We start from the raw sequence: 14,962 nt of genomic DNA on the forward strand, positions 1-14,962 counted from the left end.
AAAACCAGCCCACGTAAGATGTCTGACTACTCTGAGGCCACCATTGGTAAGGAAAACCAACATATCCTGTGGAGAGGCCACACATAGAGAGATGCCCAATCACCTGCTAGTTATTCCAGCCATCCCACCTGAGGCATCAGACATGCCAGCCCCAGAGGATATCACATAGAATGGAAAAAACCACCCAGGTGAATCCCTCTCAGATGGCAAAATTGTAAAGAAAAAATAATTATTGTTTTAAGCCCCTAAGTTTTTGTTAAGCAGTTGTTATAATAATCATGTAATTTAATCAAATATGTAAGCCCATGAGGCTTGAATGTGAAATGAGTGAAAATTGTTGTTTCTGTAAAGACAAAATGAAAGCTTTGGGAAGTCATAAAAGATTTTAAAAATAACTTAGAAAATGTAAATATCACTACCAAAATATGTATCTAGTATATAAAAAGGATTATACACCATGATCAGGTAGGATTTATTCTAAGGATGCTAGGATGATTCAATACCTGCAAATCAATGTGATATATACCACATTAAAAAATGAAGGATGAAAATCACATGATCATTTCAATAGATGCAGAAAAGGCATTTGACAAAATTCAACATCCATTCATGATGAGAACTGTCATCAAAGTTGGCATAGAAGGCACACTTTGGCTTTTCACCTAAAATCAGGAACAAGGCAAGGATGTACTTTCCTCAGTTCTATTTAACATGGCATTGGAAGCCCTTACCATGGCAATCAGACAAGAAAATAAATAAAAATAAAATTATAAGAGAAGAAGTAAAACTATCACTCTCTGCAGATGACATGACATTATATTTAGAAAACCCTAAAGTCTCCACCAAAAAAACTACTAGAAGTAATAAATTCAGTAAAGTTGCAGGGTACAAGATTAACACACAGAAATATGTTGTTTTTCTATATATACACTAATAATGAACTATCAGAAAGAGAAATAAAGAAAACAATCCTGTGAAAATCACATCAAAAAGAATAAACTACCTAGGAATAAACTTAACTGTGAAAGTGAAAGACCTATACTCTGAAAATTATAAAACATTGATGAAGAAAATTGAATATGATACAAAGAAATGGAAAAATATGCTGTATTCATGGATTTGAAGAATTGATATTGTTAAAATATCTGTAGATTTAATGCAACCCTTATCAAAACATCCATGACATTTCCCACAGAACTGGAACAAATAATTCGAAAATTTATATTAGACCACAAAAGACCTTGAATAGCTAAAGCAATCCCGAGGAAAAAAAAATTGGAGGTATCAATGCTCCTTAACTCCAAACTATAGTACAAAGCTACAGTAAATAAAACAGTATGATACTGGCACAAAAACAGACACATAGATTAGTGGAAGAGAATGGAAAGCCCAGAAATTCACCTGTGCATACATATAGTCAATTAATTTGTGACAAAGGAGGCAAAAATATACAATGGGAAAAAAACAATCTAATAAGTGCTGCAGCTACATGTAAAAGCATGATAATAGAGCATTTTCTCACACCATTTACAAAAATAAACTCAAAAGAGATTGAAGACTTAAAGGTAAGGCCAAATACTATGAAACTCCTAGAAGAAAACATAGGCATAATACTCTTTGCCATAAATCATAGCAGTATTTTATTGGCTGTCTCCTAAGAAAAACAAAAGCAAAAATAAATTGGGACCTAATTATACTTAAAAGTTTTTGCACACTGAAGGAAATCATTGGCAAAGCTGAAAGACAACCTATTGAATGGAAGAAAGTATTTTCAAATGATGACTGATAAGGGGTTAATATCCAAAATATGTGAACAGTTCACACAACTCAATATTACAAAAACAACCCAGTTAAAAAATGTGCAGATGACCTGGATAGACATTTTTCCAAAGAAGATATACAGATGGCTAACAGGCACATGAAAATATGCTCAACATATCTATAATCATCAGAGAAAAGCAAATTAAAACCACAATGAGCTATCTCCTCACACCTGTTAGAATGCCTATCATCAAAAAGAATGTACATATTGGTGATGATATGGAGAAAAAGGTAGCCTACTATATTGGTGGTAGGAGTGTAGACTGGTTTAGCCACTGTGGAGAATAGTATGGAGGTTCCTCAAAAACTAGAAATAGAATTACCATATGATCCAGCAATACCATTCCTAAGTATACATTCCAAAGAAATCAAAAACACTAATTTCATAAGATACAAGCACTCCATTGTTCCTAGCAGCATTATTTATAAAAGCCAAGATATAGAAGCAACCTAAGTCCATCAACAGATGAATGGGTAAAGAGGATGTGGTAAATAATATGCACATAGATATACAATGGAATGTTACTCTGCCATAAAAAGATGAAAATTTACCATTTGCAACAACATGGATGGACCTGGAGGGTATTGTATTTAGTGAAATAAGTTAGAGAAATACTTATTTAATACTTTGTTACCACTTATATATGGAATCTAAAAAATAAAACAAACGAATATAGCAAAACAGAAACAGACTCTCAGATATAGAGAACAACTAGTGGTTACTGGTGGGGAGAAGGAAACAGGAAGGGGCAAGACAGCAATAGAAGAATAAGAGGTACAGACTACTATGTATAAAATAAATAAGCAACAGAGTTGTATTGTATAACACAGGATATAACCAATATTTTATAGCAGGTTTAAATGGAGTATATAAAAACACTGAATCCCTGAATTGTACATCTGAAACTAATACAATATTATAAAGCAACTATACTTCAATAAAAAAATATGTGATTGGGGAAGAAGACATAAAAGCCTAGGAATAATCTTCAGATTGCCTTGAAATATTTTGAAGTATATTTTTTATATTTCTCATTTGCTTTGTTTTGTCTTGTTTACTTATCCTGGGTATGAAATGTTTTAGTCAGAATTATTGGATATGTTAATTGAATCAGCCTCCATTGCCCACTTCATTACAGTTGAATATCTTTCTCTGATCCTGATAGCCAAGGAGCAGTCTTAAGGGTGCAACGTGCTGATCACTTTTCTGTGTCTATTAGCTATCCAACTAATATAACTCCAGTAGAGTGTGATCAAATTCACCTCTTTGCTGCCATCCTGTATTTTATACACAGGAGAGTTGGAGGCAATCTCTAGCACCTTGTCCAGATGAGCAGCCATAAATGACACACTCTAACAAAGGACGTCTGTCTGTTTATGGATTAGCTGAGTTTAAGACTTGTTTCCATAAAGAAAATAGAGAAAAATGGGATATAATTATGACTGCTATATAATAATGAAAAACTTTCCAGTTTGGGGGTTAGTGAAATCTTAGCATCCTTGAGCTGGGGAAACAGGAAAGTTTAACAAATATTTCCTCCCAGCCTCCTGAGCTGACACACAAGCAAGGTGTGCAAAGACTGGTACTTTGCTCATCTCTAAGAATCCATCAACATTTTTAGTTATAAATTCCTTCCAGGGCCTAGCATATACCTAAATATTATTCTTAGCTTATAGTGTTGTTACATAGGTTTTATTGTTAGAGACATTTTAAAGAGTTGGAAGGCAGATTCATTTTAACTTGAAAGTTTTTTGAATACCCATGAAAGAATTTTTCCTAAACATAGCAGTTAGATTATTCTCCTCCTCAACTCTATAGGTATTGTACACCAGCTATTGAATTTAGGCATCTCCTCACTTGAAAAGCGCTAGATAAAGGTAATTATATTACTTGCCAACATTATATTTCCCATATTGTGAACACTTTATATTCCATTATGAGAATATTAAACATGAGGCAAAAACAGTACTACACAACCAAGTATTCCTTTTGTTTCTTGATATTTCCCAGCTCTCTGCAGTTATGGGGCCATATGATTAGTCCTGGCCAATGAAAATAAAATATGATTGGAAGTATGGTAGTCCATTTCTAGCCTGAAGAATTAAAAGCTATCTGTGATTCTCTTTTTATTTCTCTGCCAGAGTATCTGAGAAAACATTGAGTTTACCGGTGATTCTGCTATAAGACAGTAGAGTCTAGATCAGTCTACGTCCCTAACTGGGTGAATGGAGCAGAGCCCTTTGCCCACCTGTGTAGAATATGTCACATGAGAAATTCACAAATCTTTGATGAACTTATATAATGTTTTAGAACTGTTTTGATATTGCAGCATAATGTAGCCTACCTACACACAACAGTGTGTATTAACAAAAATGATTAATCAATTAATTGATTGATTCAGCATACAGTCATCATCCACCAGGGCCAAGTACTGTTGCAAGACACTAGATTTAGGATGATGCAAAAAGACATAGTCTGTGTCCTCAGTGAGTTTTTGGTCTAATGAGAAAAATGGACAAATAAACCCTCAGTAGGAACATCTAGCAAACACTCAGGCTATGCTGCAACTATACCAGGCACTTGACATAAAAAATGTGAATAAGGGAGTTTCCATTGTGGCATGGCAGAAAGGAACCTGACTAGTATCCATGAGGATGTGGGTTCAATACCTGGCCTCACTCAGTGGGTTAAGGATCCAGCATTGCTGTGGGCTGTGGTGTAGGCCAGCCGTGGTAGATCTGATTCGACCCCTAGCCTGGGAACTTCCATATGCCATAGGTGCGGCGCTAAGGAAAAAAAGAAAAGAAAAAAAAAAAACAGCAAAAAAAAGTGAATAAATAAGGAATTTTCAATGCAATGCAATGTAATTCAGTTTAATTCATTGTAATACAGACATAGTCATAGAATGTTATACTATAATATGGTAAGTATTCCAAGAAAGTCTGTACAAGATATTTGGATGGCAAAGGTAAAAAAGTAATTAATTATCTTCAGAAATCATGGAAAGCTTCTCAGAGAAGGTAATATTTGTTTGGATCATGAGTTAAACTTCCCCTACTGGAAAGGTTGACATGGTAGTCAGCACTGCTCAACAAAAATACCCAGCTTTCTTCCTTCCCTGATAGGATTGCAATTCTTATCCCTTTTCTTTTAAAAAAATTATTTATTATTATTATTATTATTTTACTTTTTAGGGCGACACCCACGACATATGGAAGTTCCCAGGCTAGGGGTCGAATCAGAGCTACAGCTGCCAACCTACACCACAGCCACCGCAACACCAGATCCAAGCTATGTTTGCGACCTATACCACAGCTCACAGCAACACAGGATCCCCAACCCACTGAGCAAGGCCAGGGATCGAACCCACATCCTCATGGGTACTAGTCAGATTCATTTCCACTGGGCCACAACAGGAACTTCCCCCTTTTCAATTTAGGAATAATCATGTGCTTTGAGTGTGTGTGTGTGTGAATGAAATGTAAGTAGAATGAATGACTGACACTTTCAGGCATGTAATTGAAGAACTAGTGTACTATTTGCCACGACCCCTCTCACTACTGCTATGATCATGGAAGCACAATTTGAGATGAAGTTTCCACCATCCCTCGTGTTAGAGTGATCTATGATAAGATGAGCCTCACCAATCCATACGACAGGAATAAAAAGTAAATTTCTGTTTTTTAAGACACTGATACGTGAAGGGTCATCTGTTACTACAACACAACCTAACCAATTCTGACCCACACCATATATTCCAGGCTAAGAGAATGGCCAGTGCAGAAAGACCTAGAGATGTGAAATATGATTGTGCATTCCTGAAACAGTGAATTCTGTGGGGCTGAAGTTCAAGGCATGGAAGTGAAAAAAAGGCAGAAAAAAAAGATGAGGTTAGATGGGGCAAGTTGTGAACAGTCTTCCACTTTATTCTCAAAGTGAGGAAAATAGTTCTGGCATCATGATGATTGAGTTATGAGCACAGGTCTACCTTTATTCTTGTTCATCTAACCCTTTGCTAAGGAGAATCTTTTTTTTTCTCCCCTATAAAATATCTTTATTTTAGAAAAGAAACAAACTCATGGACTAGGAGAATTCTTTTTTAAAAAGCTCTTGGAGAAAGATTTTAAAAGATCAGTTGTCCTGTTGAGGTGATTAGGTATGTCGATGAAGTCACGCTGACAACTTTTTGTGTTGTATCATTCAAAGCAGGATGTTGTCAAAGGCTTGAATCTATAGTTTGTCATTGCCACCATATCTTGTTTGGAAAATGCTAATATCTACTAAAAAGTAAAACTGAAAATCTTTTTTTTTTTTTTTTTTAAGATTTGCTTGAGAGGGAGTTAACATGCTGATTATCTGTGGCAGTGGGGAAATGAAACTGTCACATCAATTACAAAAGCTGCTAAGTTGCCAGCAGGGAAAGCATTGATTCTCAGTGAGTTCAGATCTGTAATTTCAGATACCTTTGTCATCTTACTGAATGGAAAACTTTGAAAAGAAAATCACTTCTTCCATTCACAACAATACCCGTCATTGGAGTCTTTGAAAGGACCTGATAAAATGGAAATTTATTTTTGAAATGCCCTCCATTGTTGTTAATTTTTATTTCTAATTTAACTCTCATTTTTCCTTTACTTGAGGAATCAGTGTATCAGCTCACCGGATTCTTACCACAATTCAATATGACCACACAGTAGTTCTCAAGTTCATTTCTACATGCAACTAAATAAGAGTGATTGTGAATTGTGCATGTCAGTATCTCAACAAAGAAACATTTATTTCTATTAACAGTTTAAATTCTGGGCATATTTTGTATCTTCCCTTCTGCTGCCTCTACTAAGGCTATTTGATTTCCTCATAAAATAGAAATCAAGGTATTTAGAAATCTTGGAAAGTCTTTGCTCTCAGTGGGACCAGATCAAGCTGTTCCAAAGTTGGTCAAAGGAGATTCATGTAAGTTCCAGAAGGGATGGCTGCTGGGGAGGACAGAAGGAAGAGAAGGAGACATTATGGTGGACAGCAATTGACATCCCTTGTTTATCAAATATCCTTATGTGCCTCACCTGCTAACTTTATCTATCCCCAGCAACCCTTGTCCTCCCACTTATAACCAGGTTTCAAGTGTTGGGATGACAATCTGAAATGCTTCAAGGTTGCATATTTTTTGTTTAGGGATCGTGACAGAAAATAGCTATGTGCTCATCATTCCTGTTTCCTTTTCCTGTACACAAAGGAAGACTGTATTTCTGAGCCTCCCTTGAAGTTAGATTATGGCCACTTGACTGGCTTCTGGCTAGTGGGTTGAAGGCAGAAGAAATGTATTCATTTTGAAGCCTGTGGTAAAAGTCTGTATGCTTGTCCACACTCTTTTCCTTCTGTGGTTGTCATGGGGGCCATGTTTTTAAGATGATACTGTGATAAAATGGAAGAAACCTAGATTGCTGAGACATTCCTAAAGGAGAACTAGCTATCTTACAGCCAACAGCGATGTGAGGAAGAAACAAATTTTTGTCATGCTGAACCACTAATACTTGGTAGTTGTTTTTCCAAGTACCTAGTGTTTCTTGTTCTAATACGCAGTATTTTTGGAAATTAGAAAAAGTAATCTAATATGATCTGAGTATGGGATAATTTGAGAGAAGCAAAAGAAACCCCTATGACTAAGGTACTAAATAGGCCTTCTGACTCAAAAATGACACAAAAATATCAATACTTACACTTTATGGTTTACATAAACTATAACCCCCCAAGGTACATTGAACTAATGTTTAAAATTACTTTCCAGAAGACTTCGATCACATCAGTTCCTCTTAGCTTAGGGACAATGCAAAGCCATACCATGACTATTATATAAGAGCAGTACGCAGATCCAACAAATAAAAGAATAAGTTATAACAAGTAAAGAATAAATTATAACAAGCAAAAGAAAACTCTGTAAAGGAATAAGTTAAGGATTTGTGACTTTTCCTGACTTGTACTAAAGAAATATTTCGCACAGTTGCTTTACTTAAGCAATGAAATGAAGAAATCAGCTGCACTTTGAATTACATTACAACCAAGTAGTGATTTTGCATCACTAATTTAGATGAAAATGTTTTGTAGTGGTTCTACTTCTCAGTTTCAAGAGAGATTTTCGTGCATTCCCAACATCTCATGTATTTACTCACCTAGAAAAATCAATCTTCTACCTTTTTGTGTATAACTTAGGTACTTAAGAGATTGACAGTTGATTTGAGTAGCATCTTAGTATGAGACATGGATAATTTTGAACTGGTGGTATTGGTTTATGTGTGTAGCCTTTTGAGGAAAAGGTAAACAGCCTCCTCATAATGCTATATTGTTCAATAAGAAATCCTATTAAGCTGCTAAACATCAGTTTTTTGACCTTTTTGCTTCTGTGAGCTGTAATTAGAGTTTTAAAATTTTCTCCCTAAAAGCCAAGTTTTAGCACAGAGACAAATAGTGATTCATTATTGAAAAATGTAGTGCTTTTGGCATTTTATTTCAAAAACTATTTTGTGTCTGGCCCATGTGAAAGACATATTTTAAAAGCCATTAGCTACTTTCTTTAATTTAAAAAAAAAAACTTAAGTGGGTCTATGTAGCAAATTGAGTCACGCTCATAAAACGAAAATGGAGTTTTACAATTTAGCTACCGTACTAAGAAAGCTTATCTATTGTGCCCCCATGCATCTTTTGGATTTATGCACTTGTAAGTATTGTGCAATAGAAAGAGCCCCAGTCTCAAAACTAAAACCTGGGTTTTCTTCTGGCTTTCCACTAACTTTGTATGACCTTATGAAAGGTCTTTCACAATAATAACTTACATTCAGATGGTGCTTGAAAAACTTAAGTATTTTTTTATCTGTCTCATCCTCTGTATGAACTAGTTAGAATCATAATTTTAGTTTACTGGAGGTTCATAGGAACCATCTGATTTTAGAGGAGAGAAGGTACTATCCTTGTTCAAGTAAAATGTGTCACCATGAAATTCTATGACAGATCATGCTGCTAAGCTGCAATACCCATCTGTAAATAGGACAATGATACCCATAAAAATAATATATCACTTATAAAGTCAAAGAGCTCTTTTATTAAATTTTATTGCATTCAGTTATCTTGAATAGGAAAAATGGCTAACTTCATATTTTTCCTATCAGTTATTTTTTATTATTTATGAAAAATATATTAAGCCAAGCTATGAAAGCCAAGCTTACCTCACAGAAATGGTGAGGGAAATTGACTTTATCGTGATAAAGTTAACTCTTGGAAAGATTTGATTACTGGAGAGTTAAATATGGTCACACTTCTAAAATTAAATTTCACAAAAGCTGGAGAAATCCACCTCAAATGATTCAGATTCAATTGCTGATAGTCTCTAGAATGTAAGTTCCATAAGAAGAAAGAAACTTTTTTGGGAGGGGGGCTGTTTTACCCCTAAAATATAATAAATGCTCAATAAATATGTGTTGAATGAAACAGATCTTCTTTCTTCTGTTGGCTTCCAGGGGAAATAAATCTTTCACCTCTATCACTTATTTCAAAGAAATAGGAAATTGGAAGAGTACATGATATGAGGGGGAATGGGTGGTTTAAAGAAAATGAGCATATTATAGTGCAACATGGGGAAGGGTAAAAAGCAAATGACCTTGTATTCATGTCTTTCCTCCAACATTTTGCTTTTAAATGCTTGTGAATAAAGATGTAATAGATATTTTGGGAGTTTGATATGGGGATTAACATATACATACTACCATATATAAAGCAGGTATCTAACAAAGATCTGCTGTATAGCACAGGGAAATCAACTCAATATTCTGTAGTAACCTATAGGGAAAGTAATCTGAAAAAGAATAAATATATGTATGTGTATAACTGATTCACTTTGCTGTACACTTGAAATTAACACAGCATCGTAAGTCAACTATACTCCAATAAAAGTTTTTTTTTTTTTAAAAAGATGTAATAGAAAAAAAGTTTAATCTCTCTCACCATGATGTTGATAACAAAAAAGATAATAGCAAATCTGAAATTCTTTTTACCCCAGTGAAATGAAATGACACTGATAGGATGGGTGGATATTTTTATCAGGGTTTCCTGGTTTGCAAAAGTGAAAAATCACTGATTAGAAAATATACAAAATATTAAAATCTGGAACATTTTGCTTGTCACAATAATGTTACTTCTTTCCTTTGACTGAAAGACAAATTCATTTGAGTTACCTCTCCTTCCTTTTGCATTTCTCTCTCCTCGGAGAAATTTCTAATCTATAGCATGAAACAACTGATCAAGGGACAACAGATGGAATGGTTAGAAAGAATCTAAATTAAGAGATTAAGTGAATAGGCTCAGGAACTCTGGATTTGAATATTGCCTTTGCCATATAAGAGCTATAAGATCCTGGGGAAAAGATCTCATTTCTATAAGCCCGAGTTTCATCATTGGTAAAAAATAGATTAATAATGACCCACAACTCATAGGGTTAAATGATCTAAGAAAAGAAAAGCTCTTAGCTCAGCAACAATAAATAATATCTATCTCTATTTTAACAATAAACAGGATTTACAAACCTTGAATTACAAGAGAAAGCTTTAAATTAATTGCTAATGCTAACTAATTAGAATGGACCCCAAACTATCTGTGGGTTGAGATGACATCTACTTGGATCTGTTTTATACAAATATTCAAGCAATGACAGAGTAATGCACCTACGGTAGAAAAGTTCAGAGCTCTGCACAAACTATAAAATGACAGCAAATGAGGTCATTCATCAGTCTTTAGAAGAAAAACGAGAGTATCCTGACCACCCATTGGGCAATTAATGTTTCCTTATGAATGTCAGTCTGAGGGCAAATAGTATGTCTGTTCTCATGGCTGGAAAGCAAGGGTATCAGCAGGACATTGAACTGGCAATAGGAGGTAGTTCTCATTTAAGTTCAGATGATACATTAGTTTATTGATTGGGAAAAGCAGATTCCTTCTACCCAAAATAAAATGAAAAAACTGAGGCAAAAATGGCTGTTATATAAATCTTTTGAGACTCACACAATCCATCTAATCACCTCATAGAGAAAAGACCAAATTCCTTTGTGTGCATGTGGTGTTTCATTTTTGTTTGTTTGTTTGTTGTTGTTGTTTTTGCTTTTTAGGGCTGTACCTGCAGCATATGGAGGTTCTCAGGCTAGGGGTTGAATCGGAACTACAGCTGCCAGCCTACACCACAGCCACAGCAATGCAGGATCCAAGCCATATCTGCAACCTACACCACAGCTCACAGCAATGCCAGATCCTTAACCCACTGAGCAAGGCCAGGGATTGAACCTGTGTCCTCATGGATGCTAGTCAGATTTGTTAACCGCTGAGCCATGATAGGTACTCCTTTTTTGGGTTTTTAGATCTTATGTCTGAAGAGTAAAATTTCTCCTCTGTAAAACTTTTTCTGTTATTTACATCAGTACCTCATAAATGCTTTATTTAATATAATATTACCCATTATTTAAAAAAAAGAAATCATAGGACTTCAGTGATTCTACTTGAATTTTCACTTGGGCATTCCTACATTTATGCAGACTTGGACATTTGTCTTTTCTTTTTGTTTCTTCTTTTTTTTTTTTTTACTTGTTTGAGAGTCAACATCTGATCTTCCTTGCTTAAGATACAGACTCTCAAAATGAACATTCCAGGCTCTACTTTCATAGGATCTCAGCAGGTGGTAGCCTCAGCTCAGTCACAAAAGGTTGAGAGTGAGGTAAAAACAGGTAGTTATTTTCCAATATCATGAAAGATGATTGATGGTATCCAGGAATTTTCTTAACAAGACAGTATATAAAATGTAATTATATATTGATATGTTTTTATATGTGCCTATATAGTTTTAGTCCAAATAAATATATCATGGTGAAATGCGAAGAATTATAGATGATAAATTTGTATACCATGATTGCTTTTGGTAAGCAATGCTTGTGGGGAAATGTTTAGCTGTGATACAGGTATAAAAAATTTACTGTGTTGGAGTTCCCATCGTGGCACAGTGGTTAACGAATCTAACTAGGAGCCATGAGGTTGTGGGTTCGATCCCTGGCCTTGCGTAGTGGGTTAAGGATCCAGCGTTGCCATGAGCTGTGGCGTAGGTCGCAGATGGGGCTCAGATCCCGCATTGCTGTGGCTCTGGCAAAGGCCGGCAGCTATAGCTCCGATTCATCCCCTAGCCTGGGAACCTCCATATGCCATGGGAAGCGGCCCTAGAAAAAGCCAAAAATACAAAAAAAAAATTTACTTTGTTAAAATAAGTTCTTAGTGATCTAAATATCCATTTTAAGAAACTAAAAGAAAAAAAAAAGCTAAAAAAATAAGTCCAAAGCAAACAAAAGGGAGGGAATAATAAAGATCAGAGTAAAATTAAATGACATAGAAAACAGAAACAAAATAGAAAGAAATTAATAAAACCAAAAACTAATTCTTTAACTAGAGTTCTAAAACTCTAACTAGATTGATTCATTTTATAGAGAGAGAGAAGACTCAAATTACTCAAGTCAGAAAACTGGAAAAGAGATTTTGCAACACTGTCTCAGTCAGGATTCAGTGCAAGAAACAGAAACTGTTTTGAGGAATATTAAGAAGAAAGCGTTTGATGAAGGAAAGTATGCTTTTACAATGTCATTGGAAGGTGAAGGACTGGCTAGAAGCTGGGATCTCTAGGAATCACCCTCCTCCCCTGCCCCAACACTATTTCATGGTCCCATCAGAAGAAGTTTTACCTCCAAAACTGCCACTGTGAACTACCAAGGGCATGCCACTGTAGCTGGAATTCAGAGATTAGGGGGATGTCAGCAAGCTACAAAGCTTCTGAATTGGCACTGGTACATGGTGTTACTTGCTACTCATAGCAAAAGTGCTTCTTGCCACTTACAAAACTGGTATCTAGGAATGGGAATCTCATTACCTCTTCCACCAAAACAGCCTCTTTTCATCAAGAAGATGAGGAATAGCCAATATGTGTATTGGACTTCCATCTCCAAAATTTTTCTTGACAGCAAAAAACCGTTCTGGACAAATAACATGGCTTCACTGTGGCTTCCAGTCAGATCTCATGAAAACATACTTAACTGCAGTACCAATTTAATATAGAAGTCTTGTTTTAAGGTAGTTTGGAAAAGTAGTTATTAGTTTTCTAATAGTTGCAGAAAAGAAGGCTTACTGGTGGTGGGGGGTGAGGGGAATAGAGTTTAAGTAAACCAGTCTGCCATAAACACATACGATGTTTAATGGCTCATCTTTTAATGTATAAGGAGAGCTTATAAATCAATAGGAAAAACGTTAAAATAAATAGTAAGTTCTCAGGAAAACACAGTTTATAAACATGTAAAACAATGCTAAATATCACTCATAATGAAAATTTAAAAATATAACAGTCTTTGTCTATCAGATGGTAAAATTTTAACAAAATTGAATTGGGGAGAGTATAGAAAAAATAGAATCTCTAGAAGGCAATTTTGCAATATCTATTAAAATTCAAAATGCAGTTACACTATGGTTATCAATTTTAGAAATTTATAACAGATATTAGTATATTTTCAAAGAAGTATGTACAAGACAACTTATTAAAATATTGTTTATAATATCAAATACTGAAAACAAACATAACACCCCTAAAAAGAGGATTGATTATAAATTAGAAAGTTCATATATAATGAACAAATGACCAATAAGTACTAATATGGAATGTCTGGAAAATAAAAATGTATTGTTAAATAAAAGTGGAAAATATTATGTATAGCTAGTAATCATTTTCATACACAAAAATGGACAGATATATATATGCACACAAATATATGTTTGTATAGGTATAAAATATTTTTTGTGCTTAATCAAGTAAATAATAACAATGAATGCCTCTAAGTGAAGGGACTATAGGCCAGTTTATCAGGTGTTGGACAGAACCTATAAATTATATCTTAATGATAGTTTGAATTTTTACAAGATATTGTATTATCTTTACAAAAATACAGAAAATCTAAAATGTGAGGCACAGATGTCCATAAAATTAGTGCAGTAAAGGCTATAGCACATTATAAATTTCTCATTATGCTTTTTTTAAATACAGCCCTATCAGCCAAGCTGATATGTTTCAGGACTTGACATTTAATTATACTTAGGCCTTCTAAAAGCTAAGACTAAAGACTGTTTGAAAAAGCTTCGAGATTGGTTCTGATAAGCAGTTTGTAGAAGCATTGTCTCTAAAATAAAGCATTAAGAAAAAAGACTTTATTCTTGGGCCCATTTGGGATTACTTAATTTTTTAACTATAATTTATTGACTCATTTAACTGAAAATTCTAGAGAGAGAGTTAGATTCACCTGAGTTTCATCAGAGTTCAGGGTTCCTTTCCCTTCTGTTTTCTTGACTCTGCCTCTCTACCTTTATTCTCAGGCTTTCATTCCTTAAATTAGCTAAAAGGCTGCAGCTCTGGGCAATACCATCTAGAAGACAAAAGAATTTATCTTTCTGCACCTTCAGGCACAAGTCTTGGACTTTAGAATGAGTGAAATAACACAAATCATAGATCCCTCCTTGAGCCAACTACTGTAGTAAAAAGATGACATTCTTCTGATTGACTTAAGCCAATCAATACCCACCCATAGATTTTTCAAGACAGTATCAACCTAACCAAAAGTATATATCTGTTTTATCCTCCCAACCCACTATGAGATTCTCTTGGGGGAGAGAGGGGCTATAAAAGGAATCATAATATTCACTAATGTGCTGTCTATTTATTTTTAGAATTACTTCCAGTGTAACTTTTTTTTTCTTTTAATGTAGGAATTTAATGCACATGATGTGCTTATTTTCACTTCTTGGAAATTTATATATTCATCTTCTTTCTTTTTTTGCATATACCAGAACACCAAGTCAAAGACTGGAATTTGGAATGGAAAGAGTCACCCAACATTGAAAATGGTAGTAGTAATCGTACCTACTTCATGGAGCTGCACTAGGAATAAACCAATACATACAAAGTGTTAGATTAGTTCCTAGCATATTATAACATGGAAAAAAAAACTATCAATATTTTAAACATGATTATTCATCCATAAACATGACAGAGATATTAGACTTACCTGATTTATACAACAAAGATTT

Source organism: Phacochoerus africanus, chromosome 11 (genome assembly GCF_016906955.1).
Source record: "Phacochoerus africanus isolate WHEZ1 chromosome 11, ROS_Pafr_v1, whole genome shotgun sequence".
In the NCBI taxonomy this organism is placed as follows: Eukaryota; Metazoa; Chordata; class Mammalia; order Artiodactyla; family Suidae; genus Phacochoerus; species Phacochoerus africanus.